This window comes from Vitis vinifera, chromosome 4 (assembly GCF_030704535.1).
Source record: "Vitis vinifera cultivar Pinot Noir 40024 chromosome 4, ASM3070453v1".
Taxonomy (NCBI): domain Eukaryota; kingdom Viridiplantae; phylum Streptophyta; class Magnoliopsida; order Vitales; family Vitaceae; genus Vitis; species Vitis vinifera.
Window position 1 is genome coordinate 8,184,717 of NC_081808.1, and position 18,563 is coordinate 8,203,279.

At 36.6% G+C, this 18,563-nt stretch overlaps 1 pseudogene; it reads left to right on the top strand.

The window, feature by feature from the left end:
* Positions 1-8,082: 8,082 nt before the first annotated feature.
* Positions 8,083-17,830, top strand: LOC100253755 (glutamate receptor 2.8-like; annotated as a pseudogene).
* The last annotated feature ends 733 nt before the right edge of the window (positions 17,831-18,563 follow it).

Here is an 18,563-nt window from a genome sequence, read left to right on the forward strand (position 1 = left end):
ATCTCAAGTATATTTCCAGGTCATCCATACTCTTTAGATTCCCTAATACACAAAAATTTTCATTCAACTATGGTCATCAACTGTTAAATAGAGGGAAACTGCCATCCTTTTGCAATGAAATATCTCACCAATTTTACCTCTACTTTTATGATGAACAAATGTATGACAATGTGGTGGGAGATACTACTATTCTAGCGAACAGGTCTTTGTATGTAGACTTTACACTACCTTACACCAAGTTTGGCATATCAACGATCATGCCCATCATTGATAATAGAAGTAAAAATGCATGGGTCTTAAATATGAGTATCTGTTACTCATTGAAAAAAATAAAAAGAGATGAGGGATTTCCCATGAAAAGGCTTGATCCCTTGACCACAAGTATAAGAGTCTTGTACTCTACCAACTAGGCTAGATGTTTTTTGTTCTCATAAAAGATTGGTTATTGAAAACAACATCTAGAGTTATGGAAGACATTGTGCATAATCCTAATATTGTTGTTCCTTTTAGTTTTAAGAGTGAAGATTACTTCTTTTTCTACATGTTACTTTTTTATGCCTTGTACATGAAATGTAAATATCAACATAAGCGACAAGTGTGGTGTGTTGCATCCCTAAGCACTTCGCTTTCAACTTAATGTGGCAAGAAATTGATTACTACTCAAAAAGTGCTATTTGATAGCCTATAATTAATCCTTTTAAACACTTTTGAGTAGTAGTTTAGGCCTTTTAACTCAATTGGCATGTTAAGGATCCTTTAAAGCAATTTTGATCACTTTGTGTAAGTTTTGGTGTTTTTGTTAGTATTTTGATCACCAAAGCAAGTCAAGAATGAGGAGAGCTATGAGGAATCTTGGGCAAAGCTTAGAATTCATTTGCCAAGAGTGAATTCGGATTGCAAGGAGAAAAAGCAAAGAGAATCTGCCATGAAGCCTATTCTTGATGACAGTCTTAGCAGCCACTTTTGGAGCACTTTCTGAAGTCCAAATGATGCATGTTATATACCATTTCAAATCTCAGGAAGTCAACAATCCAATTCTTCAAACGGTGTGCAATTTGGAGTTGAAACGAAGAAGTTACAGCCACTGCAAGTCAATCACTCTAAAATGCTGCGGAATCAGCCTTTTGTTGCGAGAATTTCGCAGCACTTTTGTACAGTAAGGTGTTTCTCCTTCTGACGATGCACGAACCATGCCGCTAGAAGGGAGCTGGGAACCTCAAGGTGGAAGCCAACTTCGTAGCCCTGTGAAGATAGCTCGGTGTTGCGAAATAATTTCGCAGCCCTCTTGGGTGTCTGCGAAATTTCGCAGACACCATTTTACTCTTGCGAAATGGTTCCTGAAGCCTCCCGAAGCTTGCTACCGACATTGGGAGATATTTTCCATTAGATTTTTGTTGTCTAAATCCCAAAATACTCCTTGTAAACCACCAATTACATGATTCCTTAGTTTTTAAGTTAGTAAAAAGACCAAATATCTTTGTAACAATTAGTTTTATATTAATTTGATATATATACCTCTCGAGAGCCTGTTCTCTGGGAGGAGTTCCTTCTGTAACCGTTTGGTAAGCAAGTAAAGGTCTTTTCTTTCTACTGCCTTACCTTCTCACTTTGTATTTTCATTTTATTTTTAAGTTATGAATTCTCTGAGGAGTTTTCCCCAGAGAATAAGTAACTAAACCTCCAATTCCTTGGAGCTAAGGTTGTCGGGGAAGGTTCCAAGTGCAAGAATGCAAAGCTTTGTGGTTTTAGCTAGTAATGAAGAGGAAGTGAAATCCTTTAGTGATTTCAATGTTTTTAGTTAACTTAAAACACCTTAGAGTCACCTGGGCCAACACTTGGTAAGGCAAGTGATTTCCAACCATGGAAATGCACTAGTTTACCCCTTGCGAGCCTCTGGGAGGTGACTTCAGGGTAGGATTTTCTAGAATAGCCAACACTTGATAAGCTTTTGGACTCCTAGGAGACATCCATTAGTTATCTCTTGCGAGCTTTTGACGGGTAATCCAAGGTTAAAGATCACCTTGAATGGTAAGTGCTCGTGAGAGGCATGAACCATTGCAAGTTGCATCAGTGAGAGAATTAAAGTGAAATCTAATTGAAGGAGTCTCTGTACATCACCGGTTAGAGAATTGACTCTAAGTTGAATCTCTAATGCGAGGAAATGAACCATTTGACCGGAGCTATGTCTTTTGCATGAGGAACCACCCCAGTGAACCTAAATCTCCAAGGAATGTTTTTCTTCCTAAATTATTCCAAACTTCTGTTAAGATAGTTAGTTTAAGTCTCAACCTTTACCAATCAAAGTTTTTGTTTTATTTCTTAAGCTAACCTTGAAATGAAACAAGACCAATTCACTTGGAATTGGTATCCTTGATTGCTTGTTAATCATTCCCAGTGAACGATCCTAGAGCCACTATACTATAGTAGCTTTTTATTTGCTACCCTAGTGTATGGTGTTATAGGTATAAATTTTGTTGATCACTTCCTCAATCAAGGAGCACCAGCTGAACACAAATCAGCTGAGACACCAATTGGGCATGAATCAGAAATATTAGTAAAATTTTTAATATTCTCCTTGTACTCGGAGCACAAATTTCACTTACCCTCATGATTCAAACAAGGAGTAGATAACAACTATGACTTGTTACTTATTAGTCATGCTATTACTGATTGCCATCAAATCACAAATTAAGGTTAACATTGTCCTTAAATGTTCAATCATGGTGTGTTTGGGGTCCATAATATATTGCTCAAACTTCAAAGTGAGTGCTCACAACCTAGTCATAGATGTTAAACCATAGACAATCTTGACCTTATTCCACATGCCTTAAGCAGTAGGGCAGTTCTCAAACTCCTTTATTAAGTCATTATGCATGCTATTCAACTTAGTGAAACATGCACAACAATCTCTTTTAACCTAAGAATAATAAGCTTCCATATCGTGGTGGTCGTGGGTTGGATTCCTTTATTTGAGATTACTTTTACAATTTTACCTTTATTTTGAGTCACCTATCCAAATCGCCCTAAAAAAAATGAGAGGAAGAAAATGGGAGAAAAAAAGGGATGGAGGGATGACGAAAATGTCGTCGGCGCCACGCCATCGACAGTGTGTGGAGGAAGAAAAGGAAATAGAGAAAACGGTAAAAAAAAAAATATATAAAAAATGGGGTTGACTGGTGTGTGGGTGTTGGGTTGCAGGGAAAAGAAAAAAATAAAAAAATAAAGGAGATGGGGAGCGAGTCAAGTGTGGTGTTGGGAGAGAGAAGGAAAAAAAATGAACAGAAAGAGAGCCGGCCACACCCAAAAAAAATGGAAGAGCCAAATAAGGAAGAAGAGGTGGGTAGCTTAAAGAAGAAGAAATCAAATAAAAAAAGAAAAAAAAAAGTGGAGGGAAAATGAAATGGGGGATGGTGGTCTTGGGAATGGGGAAGGTATGGGAGGAGAGAGAGAGAGTGAGTGGGGTAGTTGGGGAAGGTAGGAAGAGAGAGGAGAGAGGAGAAAGGAGAGAAAAAAAAAGAAAAAAAATATAATATAATATGATATAATATAACAATAATAATAATAAAATAAAATAATATACAAAATAATAAAAACTAAGAATTAAATGGTAAGTAGATCAAAAATATCATATGTAATTAGGATTTAAAATTTAAGGATAAAATTGAGCTTAAAATCAATGTAAAAAAAACTTTAGACAAATTTTGGAGTCTACACATATGTGATCAATGCCCCACCAAGACCAAGCCAAGTGAATATTATTTCCAGTTTCTTTTCTCCGAATGGAACTCAAGTTCAACACTTGGAGAAAAAAGGGATGGGGGGATGACGAAAATGCCATCGGCATCATGCCATCGAGAGTGTGTGGAGAAAGAAAAGGAAATGGTGAAAAAGGTATAAAAAAAATAAAAAAAAAGTGGGGTCGACTATTGTGTGGGTGTTGGGTTGCAGGGAAAAGAAAAAAAATAAAAATAGAGAGGAGATGGGGAGATGGGGAGCCGGTGGGTGTGCTGTTGGGAGAGAGAAGAAAAAAAAAAAGGAACAGAAGGAGAGCCGGCCACGCCCAAAAAAAATGGGAGAGCCAAATGAGGAAGAAGAGGAAGAAGAAATCAAATAAAAAAAGAAAAAAAATGGAGGGAAAATGAAATGGGGGATGGTGGTCTTGGGAATGGGGAGGTATGGGAGGAGAGAGAAAGTGGGTGGGGTAGTTGGGGAAGGTAGGAAGAGAGAGGAGAGAGGAGAAAGGAGGAAAAAAAAGAAAATAAATAAATAAAAATATAATATAATAATAATAATAATAAAATAATATAAAAACTAATAATTAAATGGTAAGTTGACCAAAAAATATAAATTTAAAATTGAGTTCAAAATAAATGTAAAAAAAAATTAGGACAAATTTTGGAGTCTACACATATGCGATCAATGCCTCACCAAGACCAAGCCAAGTGAATATTATTTCCAGTTTCTTTTCTCTGAATGGAAAACTCAAGTTCAACACTTGGATCTCAGACCATGATATTTTATCTACAGTTCATGAGTTTCATTGACCCTGTGCTTCATCATCTGGACTATCCAATACAATATTACATGAATTCAAAGATATTGAACCCTCAATTCCATGCTTATCACATGGAGGTCATCTTGTGTTCTGTAGAAAAATTAATATTCCGAGTTGATGCGTCTATGGTTTACACTAGTCTTTCGAGTCTTTTGAGTTTTGACTGTCTCTGCCTGAAATGCGGGAAATGCAGGGAAATATTTGCTCTCATGGTTGTGCATTTGGGACAAAAATAACCTCAAACTCTGCCAAATGCTGCCATCAAGAGCCGGAAATGTTGAAATTTCCTACCAGCTAATACGCCGTTCTGATGCCAGGAGCTGGTGATGGAGATTCATAGAGATTCAACCCTATATCATACTAGAGCTAAGCACCTCCACTAGTTATGAAGGTTGAAGAAATAGCCAATTTTTGACACGATAAGGAAGCTATGATACGAGTTTCCATGAAGGACACCTACGATTTTTTGTTATAAGCTACCCTTTGTTTCTTAATTGTCAAAGAAACAATGGCTAATACTTTATTACATCACACTGTATTTTTTGAAGTCTTGATTAAAATGACAAGATTATTGTTTAATCGCCTGTTGGTTTGATAGGATTGACTGCGACTTTCCTTAGAAATTTGTTGTGAAAGGAGCATCATCATCTATATGGTTCGTAGCATGATGTGAGTCCCACAAAACATACTTTGATTTGGTCAAGGTAACTAAATTCAACATGAGAAATCGTGACTAGTTATACACTTCCCACTCCTACGGACCACGCTAAATATGATATTATATGGCTGCTTTTGCTTCTAGGACATGCAAGTTATATGGATATTTGGTGCAATCGTTATGGACTCGGAACATCTCCAATAAGAACTTTTCAAAGTTACAACTTTACATGGTTAATCTAAATTTATAAATTATGAAGTAGTTGAAATATTTAGAGTTTTAGAATCGTTTTGGGAAGAAAGAAAAGAAGAAAATGATTACCCTTTAATCTTCGACAATAATTAGAGTTTCTTTTTTATGTGAAATATATTGGAATAAATATCAATTCGAATTCAATTTGAATGAAGATGAGTGTTATTAAGTTAAATATTTAATATATTTGTTTTTTGTTTGAATTTGATTTATATCTAAACAAGGTTTAACATTATTGGGTGTTTAGACAATTTATTTTTTAGCAATGTCTAAATACTATTAAATGGTGAGTTGTATATTTTTATTAATGTTTGCATACTGTTAAGTGTTAATTAATTCTATTTATTTTTACATATAAAAAATATTTATAATAATAATTATTATGTTTTATTTTATTTTACAAAATTAAGATAAAATATTTTAAAACTCACTAGGAAATTGGTCATTGAATAATAATTAAGATTTTTTATATTTTGAAAATGAATTAATAATTGGTATGACTGAATAATAATTAGGATTTTTAATTGTATTTGATTTCTAAGAAAATATTAGAGTATTTTTAGGTTAGGTTTCATAATTACTCATTAATTTTATATGTTATGTTATTTGAATTAATGAATTTGTGATTAAAATGTGAGGATTGATGTTAAGGATAACGATTATACATTTAACTTGGATATGAAGTCGTGAAATTAATCAACCACCATATGGTCCTACTTGCTTAGTTTAAGGGGATATAAGAGGTATGCTAACCTTGACTTAGGGTTAAATAAGACAAGAAGATCATTTTGAGAGGGTCTTTATCCAATAATAAGATCACAACCTACCCAATATAAGCTTGATTTTTATAATACTAGGTTTCTTTACAAAAGATACATAGTCTTAAGAGTTTTACATTTTGCTAAATTCATATGGTTTGCTTTAAGGTGAATGCTCAATTATTAATGCAAGTTTAATTTTTGTATAACAATCATATCGTATAATCCAGTCACTTTCATTCTTACAAGTAATAAATCGGTCAAGCCTAATTATGTGGATTAGAAAAGAAATCTAAACCTAGTTTTCACACAAGAGGAGTTAAAATAGGTAATTTAGGAATTTGCTTCAAATACCCTTAATGAGCAATCCTCACAGGAAGAAGGAGATGCTTATCATAGATGACATAAGGCAAATCAAAAGGCTAAATATATTATACTTGGGTCATTGGATAAGATATTGCAAGAGTAACATGTGTCTTATGTCACGACTTATGATATTTTCTTCGATCTACAAGAGATCTTCGGTGACAAAGGTGAGCACAAGCTGCTTTAAGGACTATCATGAACGCTAGGATGATCCAACTCTTTAATGAGATAAAAATCCTTAAAGCTTATATTGATAGGAAAACCAAGGTTGATTTGATCTTAGAGATCTGGTCGGATTTCTTTAGGAAATTCGAGCTTAACTATTTTATTTATGAATGGTTGAGAAACTTGCTAGAGCTTATGAGAGAGCTTCAAATGCATGACTGAGGGATTTCTTAAAGATAAGAAAGTAATGATTTTAAAAATTTAATGTATAAAAAATTATATTATCTTAAATTTTAAAATTTATGAAAGTAAGTTTTAAAGGCATAGATTAAATTTATATTTTTTATATAAAATATTCTTCTTTTATATAAAAAGTTTCTATTTTTAAAAATAAAAATAGGAAATATATCCAAACAAATAGTGGATTTTTTCATCGTTCTACCAACTTCGTTCCGTTCTCTCACCTTTGTTATATCATAATGCTGCCATTTGGCCTATACTCAAAATTAGTTCACACATGTACTTATTTTTAAGAGCATCCACACTCTTATTTGTCATTTCTTATTTAATTCAAAATTTTATGCCCAGTAAAATAAGTTTGGTCCACTAAGGAGAATATGTTGAGAGATTCATTAAAAATATTGAGACTTACTCTGTACTTATTGTAGCATTATTATTTTGATTTAGATGTGATATTATTATAATTATTTTATTATGATTCTATTTATTTAAAAAAATATATAAATGATAAAAACAAACTGGAGTGGGAAAATAGGAGTGACTTTCTGCCATCCCAAGGAGCATAAAAGTTCCATGCATCCACGGTGTACTCTTCTGCTGTCTGTCTTTATGGATTTTCTCCGTAGAGATGGCCATGTCTCAGAACACAACAATACCAGTGAAAGTGGGAGTGGTTCTTGAGATGGACACATGGCTGGGGAAGATGGGTTTAGCTGCATCTCCATGGCCCTCTCATATTTTAAATAAACAATGAATAATATAATTAAAAAATAGTAAATGAATAATGATATATAGATTCAAGTTTATCTTTAATCATGTCAATTCTAATTCTAATATTTTCAAATTGATATGTTTTTAACTTAATGAATCTATAAAATATATCTATTTTTTGTTAAAAATAAATAATAATATCATAGAAAAATGATAAATGTTAATAATATTTTATTTAAAATTAATTGTAAAATAAATATAATTGTAGAACCTTTCTTTTTGGACCGGATAGTGGAGGCCTTCTCTATAAAGGGGAGTGAGAGGCCAATAGCAGGAAGAATGTTCTATATAAGGGTGGTTTTTAGGGAGAGAGGAATGAAGACCAATGGTAGGGCGAAACGTAGAGGGACTTTTTGAGAGACTCTTTCTTTAGAGTGGGATTCTGTAGGCCGTGAAAAGGAGAGGGAAGGTTTTGGAGAGAGAGAGGGGACTGGGGGAAAAGGTAGCTTGAGGGGAAAGAAAAGGGGTTCATAGAGAGATCTAGAAAGGGAGATACAGGGGGGATTTTCTGGTTTTGAGAAAAAGAGAGAGCTATGAGTCTCCTGATTTTCTGAGGGGTTTTAAAGAAAGTGAGTTAGAGGAGAAGGATTCAGCAGGGAGGTTTTTGGGGATAGCTGGAGATAGAATTTCAGAAGAGAAGAAGGATTCTCTGGCGGGGTAAGAATCATGGAGGAAGAGCATTGAGAAGTTCAGCAAGCTTTGCTACTCAGAGGACTTCTCAGGTAAGTTCACTGGGTATATTCTTGTTCACCTTTATTTTCTATGTTCTTCATCTTCACCTCTTGCTGTTTGGAGCTTTGTTTGCTTGTTTGGTCATGGATAACAGAGGCTACACATGAGTTGTGCTGTTTTTTTTAGCTTGTTCATATGTTCATTGTTATTGTTTCATCCACTGTTTTTTTTTTAGTATTATTTGAACTCACTAAATCTCTGTTTCATTTTGCCTTATTGGGAGATATCGGTTGCCTTTTCTTGTTTGAATCTGTTTGTATCCATCCCCACCAATCTGAGCTCGTTGAATGAAACATGAAATGTGGCTTTCATTGGTTCATTCTTGTTTCTTTTCTCCTTGCTCTGTTTTCTTGGTTATCTTCCTCTGTTTTTTTGTGGGTATTTCGGGTGCATGGTATCATGTGTATCACCGGTTGATGATGCTAGAGATTGGCTTGTGGATGCTGTTGGAAGTTGGTACCCAAGTTTGTAAAAAGGAAAACAGGCTCAGTGGTTTCATGTGATTACTGTTTCATGAGGACGATTTTTTGGCACTAAGACATGGGTTACCGGAGAATGGTGAATATATGGTTTGGGTTTCTTCAGCTTTGGGCCCCTATTGAGCTTTTCAGCAAGTTAAAACGAACTGGAAACTCTCACCTCTGCTACTTGAACACAGTTTGATAATTTTCCTGGTTTTGTGGATAACACTAAGGGCTGCAAACAACTTACAGGGTTCCTCTTTGACAGTATGATAGAATATTTAGACACGAAATACTACATGCGCTCTGATTCAGGATGCAAGACATGGACTAGACTGCTATGGTGGATGAATGGGAAGAAGTTGATCAAGTTAGTTGTTGAGGAGGTTAGGAGATGGGCAGATTTAGCTGGAAGGGTTTCTAATGAAGTAATAGAGTGGGAGATGAGTCACTCTTTGCGAAAATGGACTGATTTTGAGATCAAGGAGTTATGCAAATCATTGCAGAAAACCATGAGCCGAAGCTCAATGCCTACAAATATGGTGACTCCGATGGAGTAAGAAATGAAACTTTGTGGCTGGAGGAGTCTTCTTCATGGAACTTAGCAAGGAGTTGACCAGAAAGATCTCTGCAATAGAGCTCCAAACAAATGGGTCTAGCTTTGCGTTGACTGAAGGGGATCTTTCACAACCCGAAAAAATCTAAACAGAATTGTCTTCAATGTTGCAAAAAAAGGAAGATTTAACACTGTAAAGCAGGAGCCATGACTCAGAAAGTTACAGTCCAGTTGTTGGAGGTGTTTGATTGCATCTGCCAAGCAAAACCCAGCTCCTGTTTTGATTTTCTTTTGTACGTGCACTTTTTGGAAAAAGCTGTTACTTTTTGGTACATTATAATGGGACTTCACATCCATTAATCAGGTGCAGAGGGTGGGATATACAAAGCTTCAGTGTGTCTTTTGGTATCAGGGCTTTTCCAAGGTTTGAATAGTTTGTGGTGGTGTTCTTGACTCGGTATCATGACTAGCCTGTCGGGTCCTGATTCCAGACGAAAATATTCTTGGTGATGGGGCAGCCATATAGGTCTCAAAAATTCCAAATGGTTTCTGAAAAACCTTACAGATATGGATGCCAAAGTTAAACTAATGATCAAGCTTACTCAGGAAGATGTAGATTCTTTTACAAGGAGGGCAGATGATGTACTACAAGAAACGTTCTGAGCTTATGAAATTGGTTGTAGAGTTCTACTGAGCATACCGTGCTTTGACTAAGAGATATGATCATGCAATTGGGGCACTGCTCCGGGCCCATCAAACTATAACGGAAGCATTTCCCAACCAAGTCCCTGCAAAGTCCCAGCCCCATGCACCAGCCATTCTCTATCTTGGGTACATACATGAGCGTCAATAAGCAAGTTTGCTGGAATACCTCAAGCATCACAACTGGAAATAAGGTCAGATACAACCTACAACTAAAGCTAACCTCTCCACCCCCCGAGATCTACTTCCACATGAGAATGCATGGCCACCCTCATCATGCTATCTTACGCCCGCAAATCCTCCCAACATCTCCCCACAACATCACGCCCACCGATCACTTTTCATACCCACCATACCCATCACCGTGCTCACCACCTTCAACTTATTCCTTTCTTCATACTTACCACCTTCCTGTCCTCCATCACTCATCTCCCACCAATTCCCCATGAGCTTCCTTTCTACCAACTCCCTAAGTACATGCAGCTGTTGCATTGCATAGCCACCTTCAATGCAACTCCCATGCACGTGTTTTCACTTACCCTCAAGCCCAGGACCCATCAACCTACCTCAAACCAGTTTGGAGAAATTCAGTGTTGTCGCTTTATCATAGTGGGAGAACAATGTAGAGGAAGCTCAATCACCAGGATCCCAAGGAATTTGCGCTCTTGGATCAACTTGATAAACTTAGAATGTTCAGTTAATTAGATGCTGATATTTGTCTTTTAGGTAATTTGTTGAGTGTTATGGACGTATTGTTCGATTTGGGCAGCTTTATGGTGAACATCCTACATTAACTGTGATTTTCCCTTACCAAGTTGGACACCATCATTCTAAAGAGGAAGTGCTACAAGCGGAACAGGTGAGACTGAAATGCATGAGGACCCCTATAAGAGGTTTGATTATGTTGGTACTTAGAACTGCATTCAATATGTGGGTGTTGATATTTGGAGCCCTGTGTTCAGGCTGCTATTGGACATCCGATTACTGCATGTGGAAAGTGGGCTGCTTTCTAAAGGCACTAAATTGAACAAATATCATGCGATTGAATTAGATGCAAATGGCTAACGAAATCAGGTTTGAGAAAGACAGTGTGAATAAAGGCAGTGTATGGGTTTTGGATCAGAAACTTAATCGACCCATGGATGAGAAGGCAAGTAGAAGAACATCAGAAAAGTGATTTAGAGAAGCTCCCTTGCGAATTATCTATATTATTGGCATTTTCATGAGGATTATACTCACATGCTCGTAAACAAAAAGGTCAAGTTGGTGAGTTTGATTTTCGATTTCCAGTTGGTATACCAAGCATTTAAAGTTCGTATGGAGTCAAACCCACTGCCTTCGGTACTGCATGATCAGACCCTAGCTTTGACCTCCCCAACAAATCCACCCAACTCATCATCCAAGCCCTCACAATCAGCTTACGCCACATCACTGCCCACCAAAAACTCCTCATTTCCATACGACATTGGCCACTGTTTGACATGGCATTATTTTCTATTGATAGACTTCCAGCAAATCTCTAATTGATTCTGCTTTGTACGAAGCCCACTAATATGGACCCGACAACCACCTTTGCTGATTGTCCCATGCGTTTGGGTGGGTCTCTAGAGTCTGGATGAAGCTGTAAAACTGGTGAAGCAAGGGGTGCTTAAGCCTCAGGATTTCATATTCTTTGTTGGATATGTTGGGTGGCAGTCGGATCAGTTGGAGAGAAGAGATTGGATCAGACTATTAGTATGTGGCTACATACAGCCCAAACGTGATCAGTGTGGTCTCAACAGGATCTTCCTCTGGTCTATGAGAGGAGATTTCATCGTCAAAGGGGTAGTCATTATTCTGGACTGATCGAGAAGCTCAAGCAAGATATGTGGTTACCTTTGAGCTTACCGAATTTAAGAAGTTGATCCGCCTGAGATTGCCGAAGTTTGGATTCTCGTGTGACACAAGTAGAGGAGACAAAATGAATGATCAGACTCAAGAGAACAAGCCCCATTCCTGCCAGCATTCCTCTACCTCGAGACTCACTCCCATATGGCCACCCTCAGTGCACCACCCAAAGGCCAAGTGGCATCCTCTTAATTTTTCATCTTTTGATGTTAAAATTTAATTTTCAAAACTTCAATTTTCAAATTTTATTTTTCTAAATAATTTTAATTTCACTCTAGTTTTCAAATAATTTTAAGTCATTTATTTTCTTCTTCCTTCCTTAGGGTTTAGGGTCACCAAAAATCTCGTTTTTAATAAACTTGCCACATTTCCCTTCGGGTAAGTACTTTTACAAATTTTCTTTAATTTTAAAATAATTTTTCGTTTTTCTCGATTTTTAATAAACATGAATGAATTTTCATAATTCCACAACAAGGAAATTTACAAGATTAATTCATACAAAATCAATTGGGTTTTGGTGGGAACCCAACATCTATGATATTTTTCTTTAAAAATAATTTGAATGAAGTGCATAATTGACATTGATGATTTCTTGCTTTATTTTGTGACACATGCGATATAGTTTGTATTCATTATTGTTTACTAACTCCATTTCATGATAGTGCATTATTGTTTGCCGATAAGATATGCTCTCACTCTCACTTTGTTTATTTATTCTTTGTGACTTCCATTATGTGACTATTCTTTGGTATCTATTGATTTCTTTATCAATTGTTACACTTGCCTCACTTTGATTAGTAGAGACTTCATTATAGGGCTTAAATGATTGCTACGGTATTTTACCGTACCTTCCCAATAGGTAATTTGACTCCGGACTTAGATTTGGTTTTCATAAACCGTGTTTTCTTAATAAGGAGTTATACTTAAGGTTTTCTTTCTTATTTTGTTTTCCCTTTAAAAATAAAATAAAAATAAGTAGCGACTCCAAGTTTCTTTCAAAAATAATATTTTTTTGTCAAATGAAAAGCGAGTTCGTCATCGAGTGGGAACTCATCGCGCAAAATGCAGGGTCTATAATAATTCTTTATTTTAAATTATGCAAATATATGTATGAAACTTTGTTATATTTGACGGGACCTACAAGTTTCTTCATCCCGCGGGTAAAGACACGAGCCCAGCTGGGTCTCCTTTAGAAGTTGACTCCAGAGTAATCCTGCTTCCAGCTGGCTTCTGGTTTCAAAATTCCAAGTCCTATAAATAGATCTCTTTCTCTCCAATATTAGGAGTACCATAGCTTCCCACAACTACAAGTGCAAAGATGAGAAAGAACCTTAGCCAACTCCTTACCTCTCTCTTGTTCGTTCTCTTTCCCACGATTTTCTTCATTGAAATGAGCATGGCACAGAACACAACAATACCGGTTAAAGTGGGAGTGGTTCTTGACATGGACACATGGCTGGGGAAGATGGGTTTGAGCTGCATCTCCATGGCGCTCTCAGACTTCTATGCCTCTCATGGGCACTACAAGACTAGGCTGGTTCTGGAAATCAGAGATTCCAAAAGGGATGTTATGGGTGCAGCTGCAGCAGGTACTCTCGTTTCATAGAACTTAGAATACATTTAGAAAACAAATGTAGAGACATATGGAAGTAAAAATTACATTATCTTGAAATATGACTTGAAAATACATGGAGAATCCATCACCATATTGAACTTGATTGCTTAGTGTATTTATATTCAATTTTTCAAAAAAATAATAACCGGAGATCTTATAATTTCTTACCACTTTATGACTAGTAATTACTAAACATGTCCATAAAAATTTTGCCATTTAATTATAATGTTATTATGGAATTATCGTGAATGACGAGGACAACCATAGAAAGTTACAAGGCAGAAAACCTCCTTTAAGCAACACAATCCCTGAAATGCAGCACTGAATTGAACAGTGAAAGAAATCCAGAAGCATCCACCCAGATTAGAATTAATTCGAAATTTTCACATTAAGTAAATTGATTTGTAGACCAATTAAGGATTTTGATTTTTTGATTTTTTTTTTTCTCTTTAACTTTAGCTGATGGGAGTTATTGTTTGATAAATATAAGAGAAGTTGAGGAAAACGAGTGTTCAAATTGAACCGACGTTAGAATGCCCATCGAAGACGGCAAAAGTTTAGTCAAATTGTACCCCGCGTTTTCAACTAAGCAACATTTCTTTTCTTCACGAGGAAGACTTTTCTTTGTTAACCACACGATGGTTAAAAGACGCAAAAGTCTCCATGAATTTAATTTCCCCCTTGGTTTAAAAGTGACGCGTATGACCTATGGCACTAAGAAATAATGAGATGTAGAATGGAAGGCATATAAAAAAATTAAGGTTATCTCCACTTTTCTGGTATAACAAGATTGATGATTTTTTCACGAATTCTAGAATTCATGGGACCAAGGGGATGTATTTTCCTTTTTTGTGCGTACCTTGTTTGATTGCTGATAATATAGTAGAAATAGAATGAAACATTAGAATCATAAAATTTTAATGATTGTGAAATTCAGCTCTAGATTTATTACAAAATGAGGAAGTTCAAGCCATCATAGGACCAGCATCCTCCATGCAGGCCAACTTTGTGATTGGTCTCGGAGACAAGGCTCATGTGCCCATCATTTCATTTTCCGCAACTAGTCCTTCCCTTTCTTCGCTGCGGAGTCGATATTTTGTCCGAGCCACACTGAATGACTCAGCTCAAGTACCAGCTATGAGGGCAATTGTCCAAGCCTTTGGGTGGAGAGAAGTTGTGCTCATTTACGTGGACAACGAGTATGGAAATGGAGTGATACCATATCTTACTGATGCCTTGCAAGAGATTGACACCCGTATCTCCTACCGGAGCGTCATTCATCCATTAGCCACTGATGATCAAATCCTCGAAGAGCTTTACAAGTTGATGACGAAGCCAACCAGAGTTTTCATTGTACACATGCTTACACCTCTAGGCCCACGGCTTTTCACCAGAGCGAATGAGATTGGAATGATGAAAGAAGGTTATGTTTGGATTCTAACTGATGGGTTAACTGATATCTTGAGTACTTTGGATCCATCTGTCATTGATTCAATGCAAGGAGTGCTGGGCGTGAAGCCTCATGTTCCAAGATCGAAAGAGCTTGAAAGTTTTAAAATCAGATGGAAAAGGAAAATTCAACAAGAATATCCAACCAATGAAAGCTTTGAGCTGAACATTTTTGGACTCTGGGCTTATGATGCTGCTTCTGGGCTAGCCATGGCAGTTGAAAAACTTGGGCCAACAAACTTCAGCTTCCAAAAGTCTAATACTCACAGAAATTCAACCGATCTTGATACTGTAGGAGTCTCCCAAATTGGTCCAAGTCTTCTCCAATCACTATTAAGTACTAGATTTAAGGGCCTCAGTGGACACTTTCAAATTTTGAACAGGCAACTACGTTCATCAGCTTTTCAGGTGGTCAATGTGATCGGCAAAGGGGAAAGAGGGGTTGGATTTTGGACACCAGAGAATGGAACTGTAAGAAAGTTACATTCTACTTCCAAGGCCAATCTAGGAACAATCGTATGGCCAGGAGAATCTCCCTCCGTTCCTAAAGGTTGGGTCCTTCCCACCAATAAGAAGAAGATGAGAATAGGAGTACCAGTCACCAAGGGTTTTGGTGAATTCGTAAAGGTGACACGAGATCCTAGCACTAACGCAACGGAGGTCACTGGATTTTCCATAGCAGTCTTCGATGCAGTGATGGCAGCATTACCATATGCTGTTCCTTATGAGTACAGTCCCTTCCAGACGCCCGATGGCGATCCAGCGGGTGATTACAACGATTTGATATATCAAGTATATCTCCAGGTCAGTTAATCGAACTCTTTACCTTTCCTGGTGCATAGTGGTAACTCTAGGTTTAGCTTCAATTATGATGGAGTTTGTCAAAATAAAAACCAAACCTGCAGCATATTTTCCCGTAATGCATAACAGAATGCCCCATTGTTTATTGTGAACAGAAGTATGATGCTGTGGTGGGAGATACTACTATTCTAGCGAACAGGTCCTTGTATGTAGACTTTACACTACCGTACACATAATCTGGGGTGTCAATGATCGTGCCCATCGTAGATAGAAGAAGAAAAAATGCATGGGTTTTCTTGAAGCCACTTACTTGGGACCTTTGGGTGACAAGCTCTTGTTTCTTTGTATTCATTGGCTTTGTGATTTGGGTTCTTGAACATCGAGTAAATAAAGATTTCAGAGGGCCTCGTTCACATCAAGTTGGCACTATCTTCTGGTTTTCATTCTCAACATTGGTGTTTGCTCAGAGTAATTTCTCTTCCACCTCCTTGAATTTTATCCAGCAACTTATCTACTCTTGTAATATTCAAATACTCATGATACGAAGCATATTGAGCACATCTCAAACACAATCGAAACTAACTTCTAGTATGGCCTGCTTGCTTGTTTCCCATGATTACAACCTCTATTAATATATGGACATTCCATACAATATGCAAGTAAATTTCAGGGTAATTTTTATGTTTAAGAAATTATATATATTTGTCTTTATATTGATTTTCTGGAGTTGATTTTTCCATTTCACTCTTAAATTTTGTTAACAGAGGAGAGAATTGTCAACAACTTGGCTCGGTTTGTGGTGATCATATGGCTTTTTGTGGTGCTGATTCTTACTCAAAGTTACACAGCCAGCTTGACTTCAATGTTGACAGTTCAACAGCTCAACCCAACCATCACCGATATAAATGAGCTGATAAAGAAAGGGGAGCGTGTAGGTTGCCAACATGCCTCTTTCGTTCATGAATTCTTGATCAAATGGATGAAATTTGATGAGTCTAAGCTAGTAATCTATGAGTCACCAGAAGAACTGGATGAATTATTTTCAAAAGGTGGAATTGCTGCTGCATTTGATGAAATCCCTTACATGAAGATTTTCCTTGCAAAATATTGCTCCAAATACACTGCAGTCGGACCAACGTACAAGTTTGATGGCTTTGGATTTGTAAGTACTCTCATAACACACGTATAAATTTTATACCGAGGTTTCTTATTTTTGATAATTTTTCAGGTGTTTCCAAAGGGTTCACCCCTTGTAGCTGATGTTTCAAGGCAAGTCTTAAACGTGACAGAGGGAGCTAAAATGCTACAATTTGAGAAGGCATGGTTTGGGCAACCAACCAGTTGTCCAGAGCTCACCAACTCAGTTTCTTCAAACAGCATCGGCCTGAATAGCTTTTGGGGCCTATTCCTCATTGCTGGAGTCGCTTCATTTGTAGCTCTCATCACATGCATCACCACATTCCTTTATGAAAATAGAGATGCCTTAATAAACTTGAATTCCCCATCTTCGATATGGAGAAAAATTAAAGCCATGGTGACACGCTTTGACGACAAAGATCTTAGGTCCCATACTTTTAGAGAAAGCGATCAACTTCAAGACGAGCGACATCAAAGCCATGGATGCAGCTACACCAACTTCCCTCCAAGTCCATCGAGCCTTTTGATCCCAACACACAATAATTATGCTTTCTTCGGAGAACAAGGAACACCTTCTTCTGGACATGCTGATCCAGTCGGTCCAAATCGGCCAATGTCTCCACATATAATGTTTGAATATGAGCTTGCTAATATAAATCACGAGTAAACAAGACCACCTGTAATTGAATAACTGATAAATCATTGCCTTTTTCCTGTGTTCTTTATGCCGGTGGCATCATTACCCACAACCAAGAATTTCAAAATTTTCAAAAAAAAAAGGTAGGACTAGGACAGGGAGGGCCAGTTTTCAAACCATCGCAGACATGACGCATAACATTGTTTTAAAATCTATATCAGCCAACGGTTCCTACATTTTTTTACAGGACATAGATGAGCCATTACTTGCACATGCTTTTTCTTTTTTCTCTGTTTTTTTTTCCTTTTTAAATGAAAATGAAATTCAATCTTCCCACATTGATGATTGCCTTAAATTCCGTCCAATTCACAAATTTATTGCTGCCTAACGTAGCAGGTCAACTTCCTATGCCTTATCGGCATGAAATAAAATAAATATTTTTAAAGATTACCCTTGCACTACGTGGTTTACATTGATCAATGGAGGGAATGTGATACGGTGAAATTTTTTGGAACGTTCGTAGTGGTGGAGTACTCTCGTGTCTATATATATATATATATATATATAAAATGATGTATAGATTTAGGGTTATGATAATTCCCCTTTTTTATACCATTTTTTTAATATAATGGATTTCTTTCTTCATTATTCTTAGTTTTTTTTCTATTTAGTGTTTTCTATATAAATCCATATTTTCTTATTTTATTTATTTATTTTATTATTATTATTATTATTATTATTATGTATCATAATTCATTAATTCTGAATGATATAATTTTTGTGAGAATAAATATTTTTTATTTACAAAATATTTGAAAATT